Source organism: Drosophila novamexicana, unplaced genomic scaffold (genome assembly GCF_003285875.2).
Source record: "Drosophila novamexicana strain 15010-1031.04,08,12 unplaced genomic scaffold, DnovRS2.1 tig00004549-arrow-arrow-pilon, whole genome shotgun sequence".
NCBI classification, from domain to species: Eukaryota; Metazoa; Arthropoda; class Insecta; order Diptera; family Drosophilidae; genus Drosophila; species Drosophila novamexicana.
The window spans coordinates 614,643-629,851 of record NW_020825047.1 but is presented as its reverse complement, the minus strand read 5'-3'; the positions used below and the strand labels follow the sequence as shown (position 1 = coordinate 629,851).

Below are 15,209 nucleotides of genomic sequence, written 5' to 3'. Positions count from 1 at the left end.
TTTATCTCTAGCCCCAGCCCCCCATTCGGCTTTTTATAAATAGTCAACACGCCGCTTAATCGCCAATAATTTGCTCAATCAATTCGCTGTCTCAGCCGGCTCAAGGCGCTGCCCACTTGACTACACGACTGCTCACAGAGTGCTGGCAACTTGTTTTTTTTTTTTGCTTTTTTAATTTTTTGTTGCATCTATTTACAATTGAATGATTTAGAAAACTCCTGAACGCAATTTGATTTGCAATCATTATCGCAGCTGTTTATAAAGTCTCGTGCTTGACTTTTGATGACTTGCTTGAAAGTTGCTTTATCTGCATTTGAGTTTTGCTTGGCGAACTAATTCAAGAGGTTTTTATTATGTGCTTAATATATCTATGAATCAATTAAAAGACGGTTGACATGATGCACAGCAATTCAAGGCGAAGTAGTTAGAATTGCATTCCACACGCATCTTAGGTGTGCGAACTTAAGTTTTTGGTATTTCATTTTATATGCTTAAAGTAGTCAGAGCTTTTTCTACACATCCTCTACAGCTGTCTATCAACCCATAACTGTAACTCTTTCAGTTACCTTTACAGTTTCCCATTTAAAAGTATTTCCCTCAACATACTGAACACTTTGATAAATTCCCCTAAGTTTTAACTTTTTGCCGGCTCAGAGTTGTTTATCTGGAACGCCCCATAAAAATCTCACGATATTCCCTCTTCTTCTCTCCTACTTATGTTGCATCTCACCTGCATTTTGCTGCTCAGCGCCCTTTGTTGTGATAATTTATTTAAATGCAGTTTATAGATCATTGGGTTTTATGTGTGAAGGGAAACACGTTGAATAGCCGAAACACCTGGCCAACTTGTTGTCTACCTCTCGATTTGTTTATGCAATATTTTTTGCCCAGGGTTAACGGAAGAGCATAATTACAAAAGACAGCTGCTGGCACAGGATTACAAACGGCCAAAAGTAAGGCAGGGCAGCAGAAATAAACGAAAGGTAGATAAATATTCGCAAAAAAAAAGTATTTTACAACTACACTGGCTGAGAAAGTATTCAAAAAATGTCTTAAGCAATACAAGTTATTTGAACCGAGGGCCAGTTGAAATGTAGAAACACATGTCAAAAGTCCACAAAAACAATAAACAAGCAAAAGATGATGCAGCGGCAATTGGGGAACTCATTAAAAAATAAACAAAAGCTGAGAAATACAATGGCTGCGAGCCATCTTTTCCCGGTTATTGTTGGGACTCGTAATTTGATATCGAAACCTAATATATTTATACAAATTGCGAGCGCGCTTTTGAAGTGAAGTTTCAATAAATAAACCACTTAAGAACATAAAACTAAAGGGCAAAACAGGCATTTACAATTTTTATAGATCAGCCCAACGAGAACTCGAAACAACCCAAAACATCATGTAAACATTTTGTTTGGGATTCATAAATACAAATACAAAAAAAAAAAATAAAATGACGCAATTTGTAGCTGTACATAACTTCTATAAACAAACAAAATTTGTAACCAAATTAACTGAAAAGAAGATGTAATACTAGACTCTTAGGCTGACGACTCAGAGATACCCTGTAGCTAAGTCTAAGGTGAGATAATATTGTCAAGACATAAAACAGACGAAATTGGATAACTGATAATTATCGATTTTTGGTACAATGTGGAAAATATTCAAGGAGCTGTAGACAAATTACATGCGTTAAGTTTAAGATCCTTTAAGATATATACTAGATTTATGCATCGTTGACTTGAGGAATGCCCAAAAATGTAAGCCTGAGCTCTTACAATAACCGATATATACTTGCTTAACCTGATAAATAACACCTCCATCGGTCGGTGATGCTATTTAGAAAATTGTATCCTTTAACTAGGCTTTTAGCATAAAATTCTATTGTATAATCTATTGAATAATGAGGAAGACACTCGTTTTGTCGACCATTAATAAATAAAATAAATAAATAAATAAATAAATAAGTAAACAGTGTTTGAAATCGATATTTATCAATTTAAGAGAGTTTAACTCAAAATATTTATTTTTATAGACTATGGGGAAGGTTTTCAAAGTCGTAAAAAAAAGCCGACGTACAAAATTGTGCATCTCTTTTAGCTAAGCAAGATAATTGGAGCTGATAATTAATATTATTTATTAATTAATAATAATAATGTTAATATATATTTGAAAATTACTTCCTAGTCTATTATGGTCGTTGTTAAAGTCTACAGGGTGTTAACAACAGCTACAACTTAACGCTGACAAACTGACGGCGGACAAAATGATCTATAGGAATTCCTCAGCTCGCAGCTCCCAAACTCCCGAAAGAGTGTGGAACTGTTTGAGGCGCTGCTTACATAAGTAGGAACAACATTTTGGTTTGGGCCGGCAATAAACTTATGCTTAATTGCTGGCAGATATCTGATGGTTCCAGGCAGTTCGACAAAGCTTTGAAGTGCCCCTCTGGCGTTTGGCTATAAATTAATGTAATAGGCCAAGTTTTGATAAGAGATTGACGCCGCCAAGCAGACGGCAACCCTGTCCCTCTCTCCATTACCCAGGTCTATCTGTAGGGCCACCGGAACATTTAACGGGTCAGCGGGACAGCGACTGTTGATGTGCAGCCCGTGGAAAAACAAATTCGTAGCTCGTTAGCACAGACACTTCAGATAAGAGAGCGGGAGACCCAGAGAGATGAAAATGCAATGCGCTCTGATTGAGATTGCAGCAGTTCCAATAAATTTGGTCCCAGAATGCACGTAATTGGGTCAACGAAAGGCCGCATCAATGTTTTCTGTAAACTACCTAATCTTCTGATAATGATCCGACTGATGCCTGAGAATTGCAACCAGATTGAGTAATCATTGTGAAGGTTATATGGAAAAACTCTTTGGTTGTGCCTAAGGGCCTTAAGCAATGAAAGATATATTATGAGTAATGCCTGTGTGAGTCATAAAGCCCATCGCAACTTATTGTATAAATTCCTGGTAGTTCATTATGAATAATGTACATCACGATTATGAGAAGAATTAAGTGGAATTTAAAAAGGAAATCTGCTTGCAAAGCAGCACTCGCTCTTCTGATAAATACTCCTTGAAACATTTCATTTAAATGCAAACCAATTAAACGCTTAACAATTTGTTTTTCGCTTTAATATGCGTAGGACTTTTAATTTTCCAACAAAAGGAGTTTAGTTCATATGTCTACATTGGATTATAGGCTTGAGAGTCTAAGGCTTGGATTTATGTTACTTTTCAAAAATCTCTTGTGAATCAAAAACATTTCCTTAAAACCTATCAGAGCTGATTTCCAAATTATGTCTTGTTCAAAAACAACTTTACAATTCCTATTCCCCAATCTTCTTCGAGAACTTTTAAGATTCCCGTGTCATCCACATAGCTGTCATTTAGTTTTCCACCATCTTACACCTGAGTTATCAGGCTTAAGCACTTATCAATGTCAACGCTGCCATGTTGCGCCTAGATGTTTAACACTATCTGAACTTAATACATTCAATGTCTATGTCGCATTGGAACTGCTAGCGGCATCTTTATCGAGCCATTTGTCAATATTTAAGCTGATAAACGATCGTTGATCGAACGCAACAACAAAACCGACAACAACTGTCATTGAACTTCATTGATAAATGATGATGTTGGCGACAGGTTTTCCAGGCACTGGCGCTCAAAGCAAATACCAAAAATGCAGTTCATTCAGTTCCATAAAAGTATCGACTTTCGGCGATCCATGTGATAAGCTAAATACACATCATCCGTTTCTTGCACAACGAAGAACTTGGAACCTCATATAGTGCCCCATAACTCAATTGATATCAGATTACACTGTCTACCTGTTGCTCTTTCACTCCGTTCTGTCTCTCTCAGTCAACGCAATGATCCCAAATCGTAGCAAATATTTTAGTATCATGTCAACACATAGACAACTTGTGCTGCTTCTTCTTGAACAAAAAAGAAGAGATTCTCGATTTCTTGGAAGGGAAACGCATGCCCGGAAAGATCTTCTATTTTGTGTTGAACACTTGAAAGTGTTGTATAAATATTATATAGAGTGCAAGCAAATCGTTGGACCCGGCACTAATTATGCTTTATGTTTGCGCTGAAAGAAATTTCATTCAAATTGTTTATTTGCTTTCGGACTTCCCCTTTGAGCAGTCGCTGAAAGCTGCATAAAAACGAGCTGCAGTTGAAATTTTTCCTCTCTGGAAAATTGTGTTTTGATTAAATTTGGCGTAAATGCACAGGATGTGATTTTCAGTCTTTGATGAAGTTGCTGGAAAAACATCTGGTATTGAGATTTATGTCGAACTTCCAAGTATAACTTAGACATTTTTATATTACTTCTATTTTTATATTTAAAAAGTTTGATCGATTTTGGACGTCGCAGTCAATATGGGAAACGTGTTATCTAAATTTTACCTATGAGGGAGTCAGTTTGAATTTCACAACAGATATATAACCCGTGAGCATTGTTAAGGCATACGGAGCCAAAAGGAATGCCAATCTTATAAAGCACATCCAAGGCGTTTCAAAGCTGACGAATATTGGACAACGTGTATGGGCATACTATAAGAGAAATAAGCCATGAAGGATGTGTGGATGTCCATAATCTTTGTATGGATAATATTGCCTATACTAAAAAATATGTTGTTAGAACTATGAACAGGCCCGAAATAAACGAATTTCAGTGATTAAAATGTATTATCTACAACCGCTAGCTAAATATTTTCACGGAAGAGGAGCAGGAAGGTGATAATCTTGTAGAAGAAAAGTCTCCCAAGGTATATAAAAATCAACTGTGAAGTGAAGTTTCTCCCAGATAAACAGTGTGTTAGGCAAGTCAGTTTCTTAGTTTTCAAACCAATTTTATTACATTTTGTTCAAGCAACATTCTTTTTGGAAGGATTAAAATACTGCATCATATAGCTGCAACAGAACAAATAAAATTTAACTTTTGCATGAATACCTACCTCCTACCATAAGAGAGTTATGGTATCAGGATTGGAATACTTAAGCTGTGATACAACAGCAATAATTGATTAAGGCTAAAATAATAAAATTGGTGCTACAAATTTCCTTCCTGGCTCTTCGTGATTCATCAATATAGAGATATACGACATCGCCGACAACATTTTGTAACTTTAGACTGCAACTTTACTTTGTGTTTATATTCGACTGTCTGGCAATTTAACAAATGTGCCGACAATTGACAACTTTTCGCCCAGTCTATTTTGAATATGGTAACGACGACCGGGCGATGTGGTGGGGCAAGGGCGCAATTTGGGGGCATATCCATCAGCAGCCAGACAATGTGCAGACTATTTACAAGCTGGAAGCAACAAAAAAAAAAAAAAACAACAGCCACAGACAAATATATGGATGAAACTGATGGACAGCTGCCGAAACGTGCCTTTACGCATGACGCACGCATTGCGTCGCGTTGGCAGGGGAAAATTTAGCGGGAAAATTTAAAATAGAAAGCAAATTTGGCACAGCTTCAAGTCACGTTGTGTTTAAGCTGGTACGCCCATTTTGCGTAGGCGTAGACAAGACTTGTATGATTTTTTCAACTCAAGATACTTCCCCACCTAAACGCTATTAAAGTGCCAAGGCTAGAATAAACGTTTGTAAAAAGAAAAAACCTGCCCGTCAAATCGTTGTGGAAATGCACGACAAAACAAATTGGCCGCAGACACGCGGCGCAGACAAGTTGAAAGCTCAAGATCAGGTTCACTCTTCAGCTACAGATACTATGAGCTTCAGATACAGATACAAGCCGCCGGCTGTCGACTGCCGTTGGCGGCTTTTCTTTTCTTTTCTTTTCGCTTCGTTTCGTTACGTTATTTTTTTTTCGGGGTGGCATCTTTGACAGCTGCCCCCGAGACTTAACTTTAAAAGGATTGAAACATTTGGGGCCTGCCATGATTAGTGTTCTAAATAACGCAACTGTCGTCTTGTCAGAGGCCAAACACGGATCAATGGTAGAGAAATTGACGTGCGACATGCAAAGTGATTCGACTTGGATTTCGAGTTAACCGATCGGAATCGGGTTCAGCGACTGGACCGACGCGTCGCTTGACAAATTGCTTAATTAATACGCCTTGATGTCGATTTGTTATTGTTGGCCATATGAAAACCTGTTGCCAGTCGACATCAAAAGCCAAATGTCCGCACAGTTATTGGCATTTCTTTAATTAAAACGAAACTGAGCGGAATACTTAAGTACATTTTTCGCCTGAATTTTTTGCAAAGCGATTTGTTTTTCAGTTCATAGCAAAAATTACGTCAGTTTTTGAACGCTTCTGTCATATTTATTTGCGGTTTTCTACGTGCATCCTTGAGAAATGTTGAAGAGACTGCATGTATCATAATTTATTAAAAATATTGTTAATCTGTATTAATGACGAGGAAGTGAACATCAGAAAAACCACAATTTTATTAAACTGACAATAGAATTTAAATAAAAATATGATCTGAGCTAGTGTACTTTTTATGTGACTTTCAATACTTGAGATCAAATTAAAACTCTTTCAATTATAATTATTATAAATATTATATACAGCGCGAGAAATATGAAATTTGAATAAGCTATTTTATTGTTCAATTCGTAAGGAAGAGAATATAATTATGGATTCCCTTAAAAGTTGTGCAAGCAGGCCATAAGAAATACTACGGAAAGCAGACATAGCCAAAACAGTGGAAGATGAAACTATAATTCCCTAGGAAAAGAAAATGAACACAATAAAAAAACACCATTTAATTTTATGCACAAACTCAAAGTTTCAACAAGTTCTTCCAGTTAAGCGTTTGCGAAATTCGCACAAAAGGGAATTAAGAAATCAAATAGAGTTACTTTCCGTATTATATTTTAAATATTGTAATAACTATTCATGACTTAAGAAACTGTTAAATGTAGTTGCAATAGACTTGTCGCATTCATTTAACAACTTCTCCAAGTCGTGACTAAACAAAACTAGAAAATTATCATCTTAGCTGCAACTGCCACCCATAGCTTAACCGTTACGCCACTCAATTTAAGCAGCAAAAATCTTTTGGCAACTAAAACTTCAAGTTGAGCTCAGCTTGAAGTCAGCTTGTTCAATAAAAACGTTAATTGCTAATCAAAAGCAGCATTTTTGTGACGCGACGCAGGATAAGCGCTTATCAAATTGCAATATCCGATAACTGGTTAGTTTACTTAGTTCGTTCAGGCGATAAAGATTTGTACCCAAAACAAACAAAAAAGAAGCGAGAAAACAAGCTAAAAGATATGCAACATCATCAACAGCGCGGACAACAACATAAACAAGCAAATTAACGCAATTTCTTCAATGTATCTAAGAGGTACATTGAGTCTATCTCGCAGATACAAAACGACAATTAGCCAGCCATAGCTGACAACTAGGTATTACGGATTGCATATGCCATTAAATACAATAGCCAATATGGCTTAAACATACCAGAGACTTGATCTGTTGGCCATCTGGCCACAATTGGCGGCGCCATCAAATGGCCAAGCGGCGCCTGAAGCATTCGTGGGCTGACACCGTGGCTAACTCTGGCGGCGCCTTTTTACAGCACGAACAGCACGAAGAAAAAAACTAACACGTCGCGGCGCGTACGTACTAATTAAATAGTTTACAAGTCAACTCAATTGGCAATATATTTTAATTTTTTTTTTTTTTTTGGCAAACAGTTTGAATTGTAACGTTTTTTTACGAACTCGTTTCCGGTGGGAAATGCTGGTGAGTTTGTATGTTTTTGGGTGAAATGAATTTATTTATGGCTGATCGCATGCAGCGTGTGCCATTAATGGCTGTCACTTGGATTAGCAGCTGATTTTTCGAGCGACCCACTTAAATTGCAAGTGCCAACTCGTTAAAATCCACTAAAGTCCGATCATGCTCGTAAATGTAATGTTTTTATGGGCATTCGCAAGTGATTTGTCGATGAAGTTGAGTGGAAAAAATACAATACAAATACAATTTAACGCTCCTGTGGGAGTAAAAGGCAAAAGAGAGAGAGAGAGAGAGAGAGAGAGAGAGAGAGAGAGAGAGAGAGAGAGAGAGAGAGAGAGAGAGAGAGAGAGAGAGAGAGAGAGAGAGAGAGAGAGAGAGAGAGAGAGAGAGAGAGAGAGAGACAGAGAGAGAGAGAGAGAGAGAGAGAGAGAGAGAGAGAGAGAGAGAGAGAGAGAGAGAGAGCATGTACATGCAAGAAATTACCCTTTTATTAATATAGGGAATGATAATTAGATTTGATAAATATAATATTTTTAATACAATACTGCTTATTCATGAATCATCGAAACAGCCCAATAAGAATGCCTTAAGAAAACCGAACATAATTCGCAAAATGATGTCCACCTCCAGGCAGTTCTAACCGTACTCTAGTATCTTTTGCAATTTCTTGAAAGCATTAATCCCAGCCTGTCTAGACGGCGACATGCCTGTCAAGCCGTCCTGTGTCTGCTGCTCAGCTGCAGCAAATGCTGCTTGCTTAGCTGATGCGCTGACTCAGAGTTTATAAATTTAATTATGACATTATTATTATGCGAGGCTCGCACACAATATACTACAGTCAACATTCCACATACAACATACACTACAGACTGCATTTATTAATAACAACTGACAGCTTATGACAAATTAACAGCTAAAACGAGTGAGCCCCGAAAGCAAGCCAATCGAGCGTGGGCGATTGTTTGTGACTTGCGACTCGTGTCTCGCCCAAAAAGTATCAAATATATCAAATATCAAAAGTCTAAAGCTCAACCAAAACTCAGCCAGACGTAAGTAATGAGTGCGAGAGGCCCCAAAACTGCGCGCACATGCAGTGTTGGTTAACGTTTTGGGTACAAATATTTATTCGGAGCTCCTAAGCGACTCGACGTAAATGCATTTCAAGTGATTGGCAAACACGCCAGGGCAAATTTTCAGAGTCCACATAGGAAACCCCCCCTCTATTGGATAATGGACATTTCAACGCCTTAATGAATGAACGCGAACTGCAGACGCGATTGCCAGTGCTCGATAAGAGTTTTTGGGCTCATAAATCGTGATAATTATGGCTGCAAGTGCAGCTGCTTGTAACCGAAAAAAAAAAACAAAAAACATAAATAAAAAATCGATTCATCAGGCGCCAAAATTATGAACGAAAAGTATTTCTCGTGATGTTGTGGCACTTATTAAATTATTAAATGAACCGCTACACGTTGAGATCTTTTAAGAGATTTCTTGTTTTTCTCTTAAAGTATTTCTTCTGTTTCTTTCAGCCAGTAGCTTACACAATTTCGATCACAGATTAGATAAAAGTCAAGTGCTTTTGGCGCTCAAGCGAAACAAGTCGCTTAATTAACACAGCTGACGACTGGAAGACTCAGAAGAGACTGCAGCTTGAACAGTTGGCTGCCGGTTCCTGAAGACTTTACTCTTTTCAGCGTGGGCACACGAACAAAATGACTTTATTTAAGTTAGTTGCTTTTAATCGGGAGTTAGAATGCGGCTTAAGCTAAGGCGAGTTGATTGTGTATATTGTGGGGTGAAATCGAAATGTTGACAAATATCTTTAGAGGGTAATAGGAAGTTTTCAATTTATCTCACTTTAAGTATTGGATCCACATCCAACACCCAACGTAGCTCCATTGCGCTAATTTAACTATTTCTCACTTCCTCAACACACAAGAAGAAACCTTTCAAATTCATGTACTGACACCTCTCTTCAATAGCCACCCAATGTGCAGCGCACTCGAATTAGTCTCGCTGCCAACTCCCGCAACAAGCAGCTTGATTGTGCATTGGTTGTGTGTGCGAGTGTGTGTGTGTGTGTTTTGTGTGTGTGAGTCATCAAAACAACGCCAAGTGGCAGCTACCAGTCTTCAATACCAAATCAAGCATTACTTGCATAACCCAAGCCAAAGTCATCGACCAACGATCAACAGCATTATGATCACGTTTGTGATGATCATCAAGCCAGACATGCATAAATATTTTTCTAAAGCCCAACTTGAACAGTGGAGCCTGCGCATGGAGCTATAAACTTGGCTCCACTTGAGCACGTCAGAACGCCGGTAGCGCAGTGTGGTTCGGCTCTCGTTCTTAGTCTCTCACTGGTTGCCAGCGCGTCCACCCGTCTGCCCATCCATCGGTCAGCAGCCTTTGAAGCACCCACCGAACCGCTGGTCAACTGCAGCATCCAACCACTTGGCCAGTGACTGTTTCCCGCTACGGCTTTTATGTTGACTGCGTCTGTGGTTGTTGCTGTGGTTGCCGTGGTGCACTGATGCATGTCCAAACATCCTCAGTTCTGGTCAGTTTGTAGCTTGTGCGTTGTTGTTCTATGTTCCTTCATTTTATTTCTTTTCTTGGAATTGCGTTTGTCGCCTCGTCTGACTGTCTGTCAGTACCTTGTCCGTTTGCCGTCTTGTTTGTCAGTTTGTTTATTTGTTTGCTCGTTTTTTTTTTGTTTTGTTTATTTTCAATAAATATTTGACATTTGTCTAGGCGTTTTTCCGAGCCTTCCGCAGCCAGTCAACCATTTGGCTGCCAACACGGCGCGGGTACATTAATTTTTCAAGTATTTTCAAACCTCAACCGCCCCGTCGTAAAGTCTGCTTTTGCTACGTCGGTTGTCACCTGTCCCCACAAGTTCTAAGCTCTCTTCTGCATTCTGCTTTTCAAGTTGATGCATTTTTAAGAACCCCTCTGGCCAGAAATGCGGATGTTTGAATTGAACTTTTCTTCTATTTGGTTGCGAAAAATTGTTCGTGGAAATTGTGTGACATGCTAAACGAAGTGTTGAATTTGTCGCCTTAGTTCACTTTGCAATCCATTTCAAATGCCATGCAGGTATCTTTAAATAATTCTCAAAGTTGCCTTAAGTGAAAGAGTACATTTTAGAAGGGCGCTAAAGAACTAAAGAACATTAGCGGGTATTTGGGGCTAAAATACAAATAAAACTTATATTCTTAGCTATTGGATCAGTTCATATATATATATATATATATATAATAATTACTATTAAATTCGTTCCACAAGAAAGTATTTTAAATGCGGAAGCGCTCTTCTATGCGATTTTCATGAATTGAAGACACATTGACTTTGATTGTTTCTTTACAAATGCATATATAACATTTATATTTCTACATTTGCCTTTTTTATCATTCTCGCTAACTATCGCCTTTCTATGCGATTTTCACGAATCCAGTTGCTGCTTTTTAATCCTACATTATAATTCCGAACACATTAGACAAGTACAAATAACTAACTAAACGCTTACTGTGCGGCAATTTCCTCTCCCTCTTACTTGACCCAACATGTATAGCACGTATTCTGTTTTAATAAAATGACTCCAATTAGACCTGATGCAAAGTTCTTTCCGCTTTCCTTCCCTCCTCTCCATAATAAATTTCCTGCCCAACGCATTAAATTTGATTACTTTCCATTAAGCGCAGCGCCAAGTTCCAAAATTCTCCGAAAAACTGTTGCCCCAATATACATATACACATATTGGATCCATTAAGTTGAAGGAGCTGCTTTTGGCTGTTGGATCGCCATCAACTCCTATGCTAACCATTGTCGCCATTTGTAATTGAGCCGTTTCAGCAAAGTCTCTGAGTCTCGTCGCAGCTTTCGGCCGCCTATTTATGGCCATATTTTGATTGCCGTTTCGCTGGCTTCAAGCAAGCAACCATCCATCCATCCATCCATTCTCCGGTAGCTGTGCAGCCTGTCAAGATGCATAAACTTTGTTTTCGTCACGCTGCCGCCTCGCCACAGACATCAGGCAACGTCATCCGCCAGCTTTTCAGTTCACCAGTCGTGGAACCATGTGGTGATTGTTTTTTTTTTCGCATTTTTACCTCTTTTGGGGCAGCAGCATTTTTTTATTATTATTAATTTTTTTTGTCGTCTGCTGCCGAGAATTGAGTGAGTGTCGTCATCAGACATTTTGGCAGCTACTTTGGCTACCGAATAACATTTTTTATTTCGCGCACACATTTTTTTGACCAGGTCAACACATTGATGCAACTGGCAAGGAGAATGCTTTTTAGAAATTGACAGGAAATAATTTGCTTGGCGTTCACAGGTTCAAAACTAGACAGCGGGCAATTTGCAGCAGCATTCTTTGAAGTTCAACTGCAACTGCAACAACTTAATAAGCAGCTTGCAACTGCTAGATATAAGTAATTTATGCCAGCTCCACTGTCTGTTTATATGCATAATTGCCCACTAACAACAAGATGGAAACCAATAAACCAGGCAGCTGGACCAGACCCAAAGCCAAATGCACAGCTGTGCCGTAGTCGATGACGACGACGACCAGAGAGACCAAAAATAGTGAAAATATTTTTGTATTTTATGCGCCGGTCGGGTCGATATGAATAAAATGCAGAAAACAGTAAAATGCTTTCAACTATGCGAGTCCGAGGTACACACAGCAACAACAACAAGAGCATCAACAACAACAACAGCTGCCGATCTGCACTTGTGGACTCCAGCCTCCAGTCACCCGACTCATGCGTGTGCCCATAATGGTTCGCAATTAATCAAAACCCAGCATCAAACACTAAATTCCATATACTGAAGTTTGAATACCCTTTCAATATAATATTTACAATTTTCTATGCTACGCATGCAATTTATTTAGATTTTTATCTGCGCTCGCTTAGTTTTCTCTTCAAATTATTTTCACTATTTTAGTTTAAAATTAAAATTTTTTAAGTGGAATAAATATTAAAAATAATATATATTATTATATTTATATTACTCTATGCGCTAGCTTGTTAGGTCTTGATCACGAAATATTTCATTAATTAAAATTTATATTTCTTCAAATGAAATAAATTTCACAAAGCCTTTCTATAAATTATTGAGGACTTATGCGTCCTCGGTGTTCAAATTTTTAATCCTTAATTTATTTAACTTTTTTTTTATATATGTATATCAATTGTAGAATATTTTAAATTGTTTTTTGTTCAACTCTCGACTCATATCAATTTATTCTTCATTGTCAGTTTATATTTGGAAAAAATTGGTGATCTAAGTTTTGCAAAATATTCAAATATTTATTATATCCACCAATATTTTTATTTTCCAATTTACTTCGACCTGCTCAATATTTAAAATCAATAATTTTAACAATATGACTTCGGCTTATAATCATGAGTTTTTGCTTCTTCCAACTGCTTTTTATTACAAACTTGATTAAAGATGCAATATACTTTCTTTAAGAAAAACAAAGCAAAACGAGATAAGTTTCTAGTCTATTCTATGTGTGCGCTTCTTTCTTGTGGCTGCCTTTTAGCAAATTTTATGGCTTGTTTACCTTATTAGCTGGCATTTCTGTTCCCTAAATAGCGCCTGAATAAAGTTGTCTTCTGTCGAATCGCTCAAATTGATCAGCTATTAGATGTATAATTATGAGTTTTTCTTGGCGATCTGTTTTCTTTTCTGTTTTCACACTCTAAGCTTTTCATGTTGAGTGCTTTGTTCATTTTCTCAATAGCATAAATATTTTAGTTGCCATTCAATTTGTCAAAACATTTAATCAGCAAAACTTTTCTCACTTAAGCTGTCAGCGCATGGAAAACTTGCACACAACGTGGGCATATCGCTGTTGAACGAGGTGGGCTGATGGTTGGGCAAATGGTGGACACCCAGCTCGGTGTTGAGTGGAGTCCAAATTTTTTGGCTACCGCAAATTTGTTATTTGTCAAAACATTTAAATGCCATTTGCGTGTACCACCGCATTTTGACAGCTGCCGATAATTTTTCTTGGTTCGCCACTTTTCACACCTTGCCCTGGCTTGGCCCATGGCGAGGCGAATATTTCTTCCTGACTTTCTAGACATTTGTTTCGACTCATTTAAATAATTACGGCTCGGTCGAGTTTTTCGTTGAAATGCATTTGGTGTTAAGTGAAAGTGATCTTTTGTAATATGGATGACTTTAATTTAAAGCTGTAAGCCTTTTTAAAGCTAATTGTGAAAAATTGCAAAGCTACTTAAAAGCTACTATTTTCATTTATTTAAGATTTAAATGATTCCTACAAAGTATTGTTTTCATAAATAATGCAACTAAAAGTCACGATTAAAGATTTTGTTAAATAACAAATACAACATAAACGTAGGGGAAGAAGACTGCGAAAATTAAAATTATTAATTTTTATATTAGTATAACTAATCGTTAATCATATTATTCTCCTAGTCTTAAGCCCACTTTGCCAGACATCTTTAAAACCACTTTTATCTACCTCAACAGCCGTACTTAGAGCTTAATGGCAAACATTCACTTAAACTTTTGTTAAACTTTCAACATTTGCGAATTCATCTATTCCTTATAAGTTTCACACAAACTACTCACAACATTCACGAATATTTTAAGTTTCTGCAAAAGTTTTTGAAAAATAAAACAAGTTAGAACAGTGCAATTAAATGCAACCGACTGCATAATACGCTTTACACATGACATTTTTAGGGGTACATCTAAAACTGTAACCCAGTTATATATATAATTTGTGAGCAGGAATATTTATTGCTCGAAGAGAACACAGAACATATTTCAGAGCTTTCTTGTTATTTTATGGATTCAAATAAATCACATCTGATTTTAAAGTGACTCCAAAAAGTAGGCCCTTCAAGCAAAGACACTCAAATTATCATCTATGGAAGACATAAAATTTTCAACATTTTGTGGGCAGAAATATTTTAACTCATAAAGACCATAGACAATTTTCCTATGAGATGTTAGTGCCAGTAGCTTTAAGACTTAGGGCGAAAAAGAAAACACGCCTCATTTTAAAGCTGCACCCCTTAGAAAAATGACTCACTATGACATGTTCACGACTTATTGAGCGACAGAGGCCATGACAAGAATCAAAGAGACCATGAGAAATAAGTAAATAATGTAAGCGAGTATATATTGACATTGAAAAGCTGCACATTCCACAAAGCCAATATACTCCTATTCCTTTTTGTGCACAGAGTATATGCAATTTCACAGCAATTACGTCAACATTTTTCTTTGGGACAAACAAATGCGAAAACTTTTTGTTGACATTTGCCAAAAGCTGCACACGCTGACACCAACAACAGCAACAACAAGAAAAGCAGACACACAAAGTTAGAAACAGCAACAACTGCAATTTTGAGCTACCAAACATGCAAATCGCATACCAGGTCAACATAGCTGGCCCAGTCCAGCTGCT

At 37.5% G+C, this 15,209-nt stretch overlaps 1 protein-coding gene across 1 annotated transcript in view; it reads left to right on the top strand.

The window, feature by feature from the left end:
* Positions 1-15,209, top strand: part of LOC115769181 (laminin subunit alpha-1-like) — a 35,514-nt gene that overhangs the window by 4,179 nt on the left and 16,126 nt on the right. The gene's annotated exons all lie outside the window — the stretch shown is intronic.